The 12904-nt window shown below is 44.6% G+C and overlaps 1 long non-coding RNA gene across 2 annotated transcripts in view; it reads right to left on the bottom strand.

Moving 5' to 3' along the window:
- LOC131821233 (uncharacterized) overlaps positions 1-12904 on the bottom strand; it is a 231179-nt gene that overhangs the window by 205739 nt on the left and 12536 nt on the right. Inside the window, exons 3-5 of one of the 2 annotated variants that reach the window (XR_009349865.1) lie at positions 6936-7139; positions 3568-3653; positions 1014-2084 (exon numbers count right to left, since the gene is read on the bottom strand). This is a non-coding gene — a long non-coding RNA (uncharacterized LOC131821233). Of the gene's footprint in view, positions 1-1013; positions 2085-3567; positions 3654-6935; positions 7140-12904 lie in introns of those variants that run through there. The other variant, XR_009349866.1, reaches the window with a different exon arrangement.

Below are 12904 nucleotides of genomic sequence, written 5' to 3'. Positions count from 1 at the left end.
TAATGAAATCAAACTGCAAATTTCTGACCAGGCAGTAGGTGCAAAACTACCCAGCTTTGCCATCCTTCCTTCCCAACCTTTCCTCCAAACCAAATATCTCCCTTCCCGAGGCCAAAGATAGATCACATACATTTCAGACTAGTGCAGAGCTCTAGTTCCAAGCCATACAGGATGCTTAAACCTCTGACTTAAAAGGTCCCTAGGGTTGAGGATCACAGTTTCTTTTTTGTTTGTTTGTTTGTTTTTTTAAGATTTTTATTTATTTATTTGACAGAGAAAGATCACAAGTAAGCAGAGAGGCAGGCAGAGAGAGAGAGAGGGAAGCAGGCTCCCTGCCGAGCGGAGAGCCCGATGCGGGACTCGATCCCAGGACCCTGAGATCATGACCTGAGCCGAAGGCAGCGGCTTAACCCACTGAGCCACCCAGGTGTCCCCACAGTTTCGTTTTTTTAATAGCTTTGTCTTCCACCTCCTGCTAAACTAAACAGAAGTTCTAGGAATATCGACAGAATTGTTACCATGGATCCAACCTTTTGAATTCAAGGGATACTCCAATCATCTGCAGAGAGCTAAAAATCTCAGTTCTTAAAAATCTGACCCACATCCCTCTCCCAGTCTTTTTCTCCAGTAGCTTCCTGCCAACACACACACCACACTTCACTCTGCTACACTGCTTATGATTCCCCAAGCCAGTCGTGTATTTTCCTGCCTTCAAACTCTGCTCATGCCAGTGCCTGATCTGGAATTTTCTAGCCAGTACTTAGTGTTACAGTTATTTGTTGATGTGCCTTCCTCTCTTACTAGACTGTGAGACAACCCAGGAGCAGGGACAGGGTATGTCACATCTATGCTTTCCCAGCACTCAGCAAAGCTCCTAGGCAACAAAAGGTACTCAATAAATATGTGCTAAAAAAAATCTGAACAGGTACCACAAACCATTTGCCAATTTCTTAAAGTAACAAATGTACCAACTGAAACATACTAGTCCACAGGATGCTTCAAAAAGGTCAATATGAAGGCTTGTCTAGAGCCTAGACAAACAAAGGGAAAACTTTATTTCTCAAAATACTACTTCAGTGTGGCCAGAGGCATGAGGAGCCCACAGAAGTCTTCCAACCCCGAAACAAGGTATAATGTATGTTTCTTAACCCTGACAATCAGGACAACAAAACAACTCTGGATAGGATTCTGTTTCTCACCCGGGCATTGGGAAATTAAAAATGTGGCAGGACAACATAGGCATAGATCTTAATTAGTGGATCTGTGATGCTCATTGAGTTGAAATTGATGCAGAATAAGCAAAAACAAAGTATACTCTCCCCCCTCAATGCAAAAGGGTGGCCCAGGAGTCCAGGTGGTCCACAGCAACACTGAAGAATGGACTAGGAGTGAACTAAAAGACCGAACAGTAACATTTACTACACCCATGGGGCAGAAATGCCACAATAGCTTCTCCAAATCCCCCTGAATTGGTTTGGGGGCTCTAAGCACCACAAATGTGATTAAGAACTTTTTTTTTTTTAAGATTTTATTTATTCATTTGACAGACAGAGATCACAAGCAGGCAGAGAGGCAGTCAGAGAGAGAGAGGAGGAAGCAGGCTCCCTGCTGAGCAGAGCCCAATGCGGGGCTCGAGCCCAGGACCCCGGGATCATGACCTGAACCAAAGGCATAGGTTTCAACCCACTGAGCCACCCAGGCGTGCCGTGATTAAGAACTTTTAATTAGATACACTGTGGGTAATATACAAATGATAGAGTGCTATTTATTGCATAGGTCAAACGCTACCCTACTTATACGTCACCAGAGTTTGCTGATTTGTACCTTTAGACATAATTTTCACCCACAAGTCTGTTGTCCTGGAAGAAAAATGCCACCTGCAAGCCTCTGTGGAAAGGGATGGGAGGCAGGGGTAGAGATAAGTGTGGAGAGAGGGCCAGCGGGCTGACAGCCGTCACCAGTGATTTGTGTAATGGCACTTGTCTGGCCTTCCCAAGGACCTTGAAGTAAAACCAGCTTCCAGCTGCCAGCTGCCAGAAGCAGGAGCAATTCAAGTCCATTTGCCAGAAGGGCAAGGATAAAATCTGTGGGTAAAGAAAGAAACATCATCACCTTTGGGTCCCAAAGAGGGACTTGGGCATAGTGACTATTAGGAAAACAAAAAGGAGACAACTATTTTAAAAAGATACATGATGGTGTCTCTTTAATAACCATAGTAGCCTGTGCTGAAGGTTAGAAGGTATTTAGAAAATAATCGAGGGACACCTGGGTGGCTCAGTGGTTTAAAGCCTCTGCCTTCCGTTCAGGTCATGATCCCAGGGTCCTGGGATCAAGCCCCACGTCGGGCTCTCTGCTAGGCAGGAAGCCTGCTTCCCTTCCTCTCTGTCTCCCTCTCTGCCTACTTGTGATCTCTCTCTCTGTCAAATAAATAAATAAAATCTTAAAAAAAAAAAAAAAGAAAAAGAAAATAATTGATAACCTTCCCTAACAGCTTTTGGGGGAAATGGTGGTAACCCATTCATTGGCTTCTCCTTGGCCGTGTGCCAGCGACACAGGGCAGCTCTGAATTTCTCCCAGTGACAATTCACCCCCAAGAGTCTATCTCACACTGGACCGCAGAGGAAAGAGAAAATTGTGAAAAGGCTAGAACATCCAGATTTTACTAATGAATCCTGACAGTTAGCTGTTTGTTAGCACATAGCATTTTATTTCATAGGAGGCTGGCAAATCCCCTGTGGCTTCTTCGGTTGATGCTTCCTCGAGAGAGGAGGCAGGAACTCCATGTAGGTTCAAATCCAAGTGAGGTTCAAGATGCCTACAGCTTTCCATGGATGTGTAACACGACTATGGGATAAAAGAGACCATTTCCCGTGTTTTAGAGCAGAACTTTCACAGTGATAGTGAGGACTCCAAAGAGCAATGCCAAGAGAACAGGAGAAGGAGAATGAGCACAGATTAAACAGACTCAGAATGTGGAGGACCACAGAGTTGTCCCCAGTAGGGCTTACTGGCCAAGTTACAACGATTAAAAAAAAAAAAGACAAACAAAAGCTAGCCATTTCAGAACGCAATCTTGTTAGGAGAGACCCTGCAGCAGCGGCAATACTCATCACCAGGCAGGTGGGAGCCCCGGGTTTCCGCAGGGTTTTATTTGGGTTAGACCCTAGCTGGCAGACAGATGGAGCCCAGAACCCCAGGGAAAGGCCCAGCCAAGCCTAGGCTGGATGTCAGAGCCCCAACCAAGGAGGACAGCCTTCGGTGGGTTCCTGGAGCACACCCCAGTTTCACCCACACTATCAAGTCAATAGGAAGGCTGCAGATTCATGAGCTCCGGGGGCTCCTCCCAGGGGCACTTAATACTTGAGGTCTCAAACTAATCCAGATATCACCTACTGGCTGGGGGGTGGCATGCCTTCTATCCTGCCAATGCTATTCCTGATACTACAAGTACGGGGAGTCACTGAGTCTTCAGGCTGCTGATGTTTGGGTACCTACCCAGATCAGGCGTGGGGCAACCACAGTACCTGACAATCAGGTAGCAGGACTGGAAAGCAGGGTCTACCTTACCATTGTGCTCTGCCAGAAAGGTCCTCCATCGTGTGGGGCATCCAGTGCCATGTAAAGGAATGGAATTCAGCCTTTGATTCAATGACCTAGGGCATTAAATCACATTTTATCAATACCTAAATGATACCAATAGATAAAAAATTCTAGCATTAACATTTCAGTGTCAGTGGCCTCAGAGAAATCTTCAACATATGCACCAGATGGATTCACTCTTTTAGATTTAGTTCCCTTCTCTCAGCAAACTCCTGCAACACCAAAGGAATAATTACCGCTCAGTGGAACAGTGCAGAGTGCTAGCCAAAAAAATAAAGTCACATCAATTTAAACCAGCAAATGTGAATTTTTGGAAGAGAAAAGTATTCTCTTTCCAGAGGCAATTATTTGTCTCTTCAGAAATGTTTGCCAATATAAAATTCCCCTCCCCCACTGTGGAACTCAAAAAATGAGAATCACAGTAGTGTATCTGCTTGGAAGGGGCTGGAAGGCACCAGGCAGAAGGGCAGAGATGGCTTTGCACAGAGCCCTGTGCACGGCTAAAGGGTGGACAGTCTAAATCCAAAACTCGTGGGCAGCTGAAGGCATTCTCCCAAAGGAAAGACAGCAAGTGGCAGGATGAGTACCATTTTCTTCATGTATACCCCACCTGACAATTACAAGGCACTTTTGTATCCATTCTCAGACCAGCCCTGCCTGACATCTCAGCAAGGTAGGCAGGACAAGGACTGTGGGTCCATTCGCAGCTGAAGAAGCTGAGGTGTGACTTCACTTCAGACCTGCCTCTGTCTCCATGTCTCTCACCATGGCACTGTCCAGGTGGCAGTGGATACATTCCATCCCCTCCACCAGCCCCCACACCTCAACCACACCAGCCGCTGCTCTTAATTCACCGAGGAAAACAGCCTGTGTCTTCCGTTTGAAGGCAGCTGTTCAAAGCCCTTCACATCCACACCCAACTGCCTCCTGCTGCACGCTGCCAGCGGGTCTAGTCGAACTGTCCCTGGGCACTACGGGAAGCATCTTTGCTGCATGCCTTCCTTAGGCAACTCAATGAATGTGGCTCCCTTGCTACTAAAGAGTTTGCTTGCAATAGTTCATTTTGATTCCTTCTTAAGGCAGTAATGGCCCCATTGCTACTACTTCCCCATACCCTAAAGAGCCGCCAAAGCACTGACAGCCACCTAGTACCTCAAAGAGCCATGATCCACCCCCATCCAACCCCCATCCACATAGACATTTAGAACACCTGTCAACAGCATCACTCTGAGACTGGGATAGCCAGTCCCTGGCCTAGGCATCACAATTTAAAGGGCCTTCCTCTGGCCCTGCTTTAAGCATACCACTCTCCACAGAGCAGGGAGTCTATGTGGCCAAGGGACTTGCCTACTCCAACTCTATGCTTCCCTCTTCTACAGTATAATCTCAGAATATACCAGACCTTGAACTCCCTGTGTCATGGCACATCTCTAGGCCTAAGGCACTGGAGGGGCAGCCACGAGACGGCTGTTGCCCTTCAACCCAGTAACATTGGAATTTGAACGTGTGGGCTATAATGATACTTCCCAAACGTGAATGTGACTGTGAATCACCTGGAATCTTATTAAAATCCAGATCCTGGTTACAGGGCATTTGGGAGTCTCAGTCAGTCAAGCATCCAACTCTTGATTTCAGCTCCAGTCATGATCTCAGGGTCGTGAGATCAAGCCCCATGTTGGGCTCTGTGCTGAGCATGAAGCCTACTTAAGATTCCCTCTCTCGGGCGCCTGGGTGGCTCAGTGGGTTAAAACCTCTGCCTTCGGCTCAGGTCATGATCTCAGGGTCCTGGGATCGAGTCCCGCATCGGACTCTCTGCTCAGCAGGGAGCCTGCTTCCTCCTCTCTCTCTGCCTGCCTCTCTGCCTACTTGTGATCTTTCTCTATCAAATAAATAAATAAAATCTTGAAAAAAAAAAAAAGATTCCCTCTGTCCCTCTCCCTCAGCCCCTCCTCCCACCCCACCTCCATGTTTTCTTCCTCTCTCTCCAAAAAAAAAAAAAAAAAAAAAAAATCCAGGTAATCCAGGTTAAGTAGGCCTAGAGTGGGCCCTGAGAGTCTGTAGTTCTAACAAGTTCTGAGGCAATGCTGATGCTCTAGACTCTGTGGAGCACGGCTTGTGTCTATAGGCCTGTGCAGAAGGCCCCTCAAGGTAAGGACAGAGCCAAGAGGTTGGAGAAGGGGAAGCTGGCTGTCAGTCTACATTTTGTACCCCTGTCCCAGACCCACCAAAGTTAGGAGTGGCCTTGTCTTTCATCACATCTAGAAGTATCAAGAGTATGTCAACCATTTCTGGAAACCAAAGGGAAATGGTCAAGTGGGAAATACTGTTTGCCCCTCCTTCAAAGCCCTGAATCCCTTCCATCATCACCTCCCATGACAAAAACTGGAAGACTGCCCTCTGGGACCCTGCACAATGACACACATCAATTTTCAATATCAACTTTCTCCTTCCATGGACATTCCCACAGTGTTTTACTCCCCTGCCACGACATCTGGCTCTCAGAATCATACATTCCATCTTGCTCGGCACTTGTCAGTATCAAAGACTGGAGACACAGAATTCAAGACAGCTGGAGAAGGATACAAGATTCTTCATGACAACATACTTACTACCAAGTAATCCCATGCACTCCCTGGCCTAAAGGGGAACATAGGACACTAGGCGGGCCTGACCCATGTGCTTGTATGGTCTATCTAACTCATAGCCGAGAGGTCATGAAGCCCCAGCCTCAGTCACTGGTCCACTAACTAGTTTGGGACAATCAACATTCAAATGACCATATCCACATGAGCAAGCCTGAAGTTTTTTCCTGCCTTTTATCATTGTAAAGAGAAGGATAAAAACAAAAATAGACACAAAACCACAGAAATATCGTTTAATTGGAATATTCAACTGGGGGAGCAAACTACCAAGTGCCTTCCTGAAGTACAGTTTTCAAAACTTTTTCAACATGAAATCACTTAAATCCAGTGGTAGTGTGGGCCCATATAAAGCAAATGAAAACAAAACTTCCTGTGGAGTATGAGATGGGGGTTGGCAGGCAGTACCAGTTTCCTTGGGACCCATTGACTGCTATACACAGAGGCCCCCAGGGAAGCTCCAAGAAACCTCTAGTACTCCAAAGTATCCCCTTTGGAAATCACTGATGAAGTACATGTCACTTATAAAGGTCAGACTTTTTCCTAATTTCACTGATTAGCACTCAGGCACAAGCAAAGCAAAATAAGAAAAAGAAGTCCAATGAAGGAAGGCAGTCATGCCACAGCAGTCTGAGGTGCGGGTCTTAGAGCTGCCAAATGTTTAAATAATGCATCTGAGTGAAGACTCATGATTACCTGAGGAATACAGAACAGAATCTGAGTCCTAATTCTGCAGCTAACTCACTGTGTGACCTTAAATAAGGTCCTTGTCTTCTCTGAGCCTCAGACAAAATATCCAGATGGCCTTTGTCCAGCTCCGATGCTCTGGGATTTTATGATATTTCAGGAGTCCATATTTAAGCAAAGATTCATGGTCATGTCATCCATCATGGATAGATGCTAGAGGAAAAGAAAGAAAGGAAACCTTTATGTTGTTCTGCTGGCACAGTTCTGTGCTTTCGTTCAGAAACTCAAACCATTTTAATAGCTTATTCCATTGGATCTGAAGCAGAAAAACAAAAAGGAAATTAATCTTGAAGAAATCATATGTCTGCAATCTTTGAATATCTCTCACTCAGTAAGGTTCCAGCTACTTCTGTGCCTTGCCAGTCCTTTCTGACTTCTAGATAGAAGGAGAGAGAATAGTGTTTGACTTTTGGTGGAGAGGGAGGTGCTCTTGAGGGTATAAGACCGAGGAAGCAGAGAGACCACCAGAAAGCACTGGCACTAGTCGACATCAGAGATGATGGGGCCCTGAACCAAAGCCACGGCAATGGAGGCGGAGAGGAGAGGACAGATCCGAGCAGTATTCAGGAGGACACACTGACAGGACTGGGTGCTGGAGTTGAAGAGAAAGGGGAAAATGAAGGCCAAATGTCTTACCTGGGTGATGACACACATGACAGTGCCATTATTCAAGTGATAACTGAGAAGGAAAAAGAGATTTGAGAGGTAGGCTGATGAATTAAAGGTTGGAATGTTGACCGGGGAGTGCCTGTGGACCATCAGGTGGAAATGTCTAGCCCGCATGTGGACATACGGGTTGCAAGTCCCACAGGCCTAGGCAGGAGCACATGCAACCATGAGATTAATTTGGAGATCCTTGGCACACAAGGCTCCTGCCTCCTTGCATGTCTGCCACACTGCCTCATTTATTCACCAAAATATTTAGAGACCCTACTTACTTTGCTAGGCAAGGAAACACACAGATGAATAAAAGCAGACATGGTCTCTGTCCTTGTATAGCTTATAGACTAGCAGGGGAGACAATTAACAAGAAAAAGGTACAGGTATCATTTTAAATTGTGACAAATATTATGAAGGAAGCAAATTGGTACAGTGATCAAGAATACCAGAGGGTGAAAGCGGGGGGTCTCCTGAAAAGGCCTTTAAACCAAGACTTGAAGGGCATAACTGGACGAAAAACAGAATATGCGAAGACCCAGAAGCAGGAAGGAATGTAGTCACCAAGCTGGGATACCTACTAATGGGGCGGTTCTGTGGTATGCCTACAATATTTGCTGCTGCTGTTACTGATATTTAAATGGTAGTATTAAAATGCTGCAATAAAGGCATGATTATAAAAATTATACCAAAGCCAAAACACTTGATGCCTATGAAATGGTGTTTAACAATTTTTCGTTGTCACTGATGGGACTGGATGGTAGTGGTTACATGAGTCAGATGGAATATTAACGTGAACAGAACTTAAGCAAAATTGCCACAGAGCTCTGCATTCCATTACTAATAGCTCCGATTGCTTCAAATCTCGCCAGCACACTGAAGTCACACTCTGGGCAAAGTCACAGTTCTGTAGGATCTCAGTCAAACACTGTTACTCAGGAAGCAATACTTAAAATAACATTCCTTTTAATGATTAAAGAGAGGGTTGGCATAAACTGCAGAACAGAAAAAAAAAAAAATTCTATGTAGCCACTGGGGAAAGGATAAGTAGGTTGTGTTTTGCAAGTCCTTCCTGGTGGGTTTGCAATTATTCCACAGCGTGACAGCTAAAATGCCGAAGAAATCACTTACCTGAATCTCAGTAATAATTAGTTCTCTATCCTTTGTATATTCACTCCAAGTTCTGTTGACCTCACCACATGGAAAGACTGAGTTTACCCATTTACAGTTCGAAGTATTTATTCCTTGAAGGCAAACAAAAGTGTGCTGGGGGTTGAACAATTCCTGGCCAGCACTGTGTATTTTAACTAGGATGTTTAAGATGCATCAGTTGAATAATTAATGTATAAATCTTAGCCGGCTGGGTAAGGAAAATGAAAACAAGCTCTATTTGTTATAGACAGAGATTTAGCTACGTTAAAAGTCTTGCTGCTTTTAAGATGAGCCTCTACGTCAAAAAGGGCAAAAGACAGAAACACTACTCTTTGTAGTGCAATTAAAGAGGAAATTAACAAATTGTGCTAATTTGTTGCACTGGTAATTTGTCTGAAAATTGTGGTGTTGCAGTATTACAATTTGGGTGTGGGACAGCATGCAAATGAAGAACTCACCAGCATTTACCAACTATTCCCTTACTTCCCCGTCTGTGAAACTACTCAGAATTGCACGGCCTGCCTGTGGTAAGCTATAATTAAGGCTATTTCTTATAATTAAGGACTATTTTTAAATTAACATTTTAAAGTCCACTGGCAGCCCCTATGTCTTTGATCTCAGCCCGGCAGGACTGATGGGCAGGCTATCTTACTATGGCCCTCAGCAAATGAGCCAGGTGCGATTTTGTCAAGTGACCCAAGTTCTCCAGCTTGCTGGTGGTGTGTGCATCACTAGGGGGTAGCCGCCCCATTGGAGTCCCTGGAACACAGCAGCCTCTGGTCTATGGCACCTGCAGAGGCCGAGGAGCACAACTGTTCAACCCTCGTCACTTTGGCTTGTGCCATTTCCACAAATGTTTAAATGGCCCAACAGAGCACAGACTATCGTCAACATCCCTGGCTCTGGCAAACAAGAAAGGGAAAGGATCTATTTGTAGTTTGATTTTGACTTTGGGGTTTTTCATAGGTTTAGCTCAATTGTGGTGCTGAGGCTATATTTCTTTCCCTCAAGTCCAACAAGTCAAATCCCAAAGGCCACAGAATTCTTTTCTATGCTTTAGAACTCACAACTGAGAGATGAACCAAATGTCTTTATCATCTCAATTCTCATTTTATGAGCAGAGAAACCGAAGCTCCATGAGTTTAGATGACTTGTCTAAGAGCACTGGCTAAAAACCAAGAGTTTTGGTCCCTCCTGACAGGGCTCTTTCTAACACACTACACATCACCTTCTAAAGTCAGCCTTCTAGAAAATAAATGTACAAGCAGTGAGTTGTAGGGAGTAATTTACTGATATAAAGAGATATCTATGAGGTTATAAGTGAATATAAACTCCGAAGCTTCCACAGAACGACCTGATTATGGAGCTGCTCAGCTTCCCTCTGCAGTCAGACCAAAGCTTAAATCCTGCAGGAACACGATGGCCCAACCAGGGTTTGACTAGCTTAGACTTGGACTATGTGCCCATCATTCCATGTATCTGTTACCCTCGATTCTGACAAATCTTCCCGTGGTCTAGCTCATGACAACCATTCTTAGCTTCCTGCTTAGGTTTGTTCATAGGTTCTCTTTTCCCTTCTTCCCAACGGCCATCCCAACCACACTCCCTGCCCTTATATCCGGCACCCCTACTGAGACCCCACCTAGACTTGTAACAGACCCTCTTTCATGATCTACCAGGTCCTGTGGATGAAGACCAGGGGCAGGGAGTGAGGTGGAGAAGGTGGGAGTATTTAAGCATTCACTTTTTCAATATATCTACTAGAAGCTTCACTCGGCCACCCCTTGGCATCACTACCTGCAATGAAAAAGGATAATCAAAAGCTAACCCGGGGCCTTCTGAGATCGTGAAGGGCCTACTGAATGAAAAGATTAAAGTAAGCTGCTCCCACAATTAGGGCTGAGTCTGTATTCTTATATTCTTCGCTTTTCAAAGTTGTTCACCTCTATATGGTTTATAGCAACTTTTTCCAAGCTTGAATATTTGTGAGGTACTGTTCTGGTGATGTTTTTAAAAGAGCCAAGAAGTGGGGCACCTGCCCAGCTCCGTCAGTAGAACGTGCAACTCTCAGTCACAGTAGGGCTGTGAATTCAAGCCCCACGTTGGGCATAAACCAAACTTAAAAATACATAAATAAATAAATAAGAGCCAGGAAGTCATCTAAATTATCACAAAGCTAATTCCTCATCAAACAACATAGGTGGACATCTTCCATTTAGAGAGACAATCTCTGTGTACAGAAAGTCAGCAAGCAAATTAGGCCTCCTTTTAGCAAATGTGTTACATTAGTAATTGGCAACAAAATAAATACATAAAAGTATAATTCAATTCAAACTACCGCTAAATTTGTGATAATTCAATCATGGGCTGGCATATTTTACCCTTCCTCTATTTAAGAAACACCAACAACAGGTTTCTGAGTAAATTAGGAGTATAAACATGAGCTCTTAGGGGATGTTTAACCCAGTTCAGAGAACAACATGTTTCCAAGCTCTCTGACAACACTCATTTGCATAGAAATAATTAGTGTGCTAATTTCAAATGATCTTTACCTACTCATTGTAGCATACTCTAGCAAGACATCTACTTGACAATACTGTTAGCTGTTTATAACATGTATCATTTCTGCCTGCAAATAATAAAAATCAATCATTTTAAAGTAAACTGTAACTCAGAATTGTCCAGACATCAGAATGCCCAGCTTTCCTTCCCCACCCACCCTCTACCCCCCACCGCTGCCCATCTGTGTGAGAGAGACCTTAACTGCACCCACAGACACTTTTCAGCATCCACTGAATCGTCATTAAAGAGCATTAGAGCATTTAGAATAAAAACATCTATAAATGCCCCATGCAGTAAGATCTGAAGCAGACTGCCTAGTTATTAGGGTTACATAAACCTAGATACCACTTAGGAACCAAAATGCCTAGGGCTTTAAGAGATTTTAAAGAGAAAGAAATAACCATGCACCTATATTGCTTTTACAATTTCAAAAAAAAAAAAATCTAAGTAGTGTAAAAATTCTCAGAGAAAGGGTAAAGAAGTGTCCTGGGGTGCCTGAGTGGTACTGTGTATTAAGCATCTCTTAGTTTCTGCTCAGGTGGTGAGCTCAGGGTTTGAACAGAGCCCTGTTTTGGGCTCCACACAGAGCCTGCTTCGGGTTCTCTCTTCTTCTCCCTTTCCCTCTGCTCCTCCTGCTCATTCTCTTCTTCTCTTCTTCTCTCATTCTCTCTCTCTAATAAATAAATAAATCTTAAAAAATAAGAAGTGTCCTAAGAACTCAAACATTACGTAAGCCACGAAAGAGAGCTCGGAGGTCATCCAGGATGACTCTACCCCTGGCAACAAAACTCTCAGCAGAAGCCCAGAAACCTAGCTTCTGCTTAAAGACCCCAAGAGTCTCAGACCTTCCCCTCTCCCAAAACTCTTCCCATCATTCAACAGCTCAGAGGCATTAGACAGTCTTTCTTTACGCGAGGTCAAAATATGCCGCCCTGTAACTCCCACATGTTGGCCCAAGTTTCTTAGGGGAGGGAAACTAGGTTTTTTTATCGTCCTTTACATGGTATTTTGCACATACATGTTCTCACTGGATCGTCCCAGTAACTCTGCAAGGCAGATACTCCTACTACCCTTGCCTTACAGTTGAAGACGTGGAGGTTACGAGGTTTGGTTCCCGCTCAGGGTTGCAGGTGGCAAAGTGGCAGAGGTGGGGCTTCAACGCAGGTTCCCTAACTTCACCTTTGATACCATTTTCACCACCCCACCTTGCCTGACTGCAACATTCAATACAAACACACAAAAAGCTTCTGTTTCTCCATGAGAATAACCCCTGAAGATAAAAAGGGATAGAATCATTGAAGATGCACTCTCCACACATTCCCCCTGAGAGATTTCTGCTACTCCCATGACTTTAAACCCCCCATAGGGAGAGGCCCAGGTCTGTATCTCCAGCCCAGGCATTCACCTTGAGCTCCAGAACAAAACAGCCACCCTCCCATCTGGATGTCCCACAAAACCTCAGATACAACAGGTACCATGTTGAATTTATCCATTATTCCCCTATTCTCTGTCCACACTCCATTTCTGATCTTGGTCAGAAGTACTAC

The sequence above is a fragment of the Mustela lutreola genome, chromosome X, assembly GCF_030435805.1.
Source record: "Mustela lutreola isolate mMusLut2 chromosome X, mMusLut2.pri, whole genome shotgun sequence".
In the NCBI taxonomy this organism is placed as follows: domain Eukaryota; kingdom Metazoa; phylum Chordata; class Mammalia; order Carnivora; family Mustelidae; genus Mustela; species Mustela lutreola.
The sequence above is the reverse complement of the archived record's forward strand: the minus strand, read 5'-3'. Positions and strand labels throughout refer to the sequence as shown.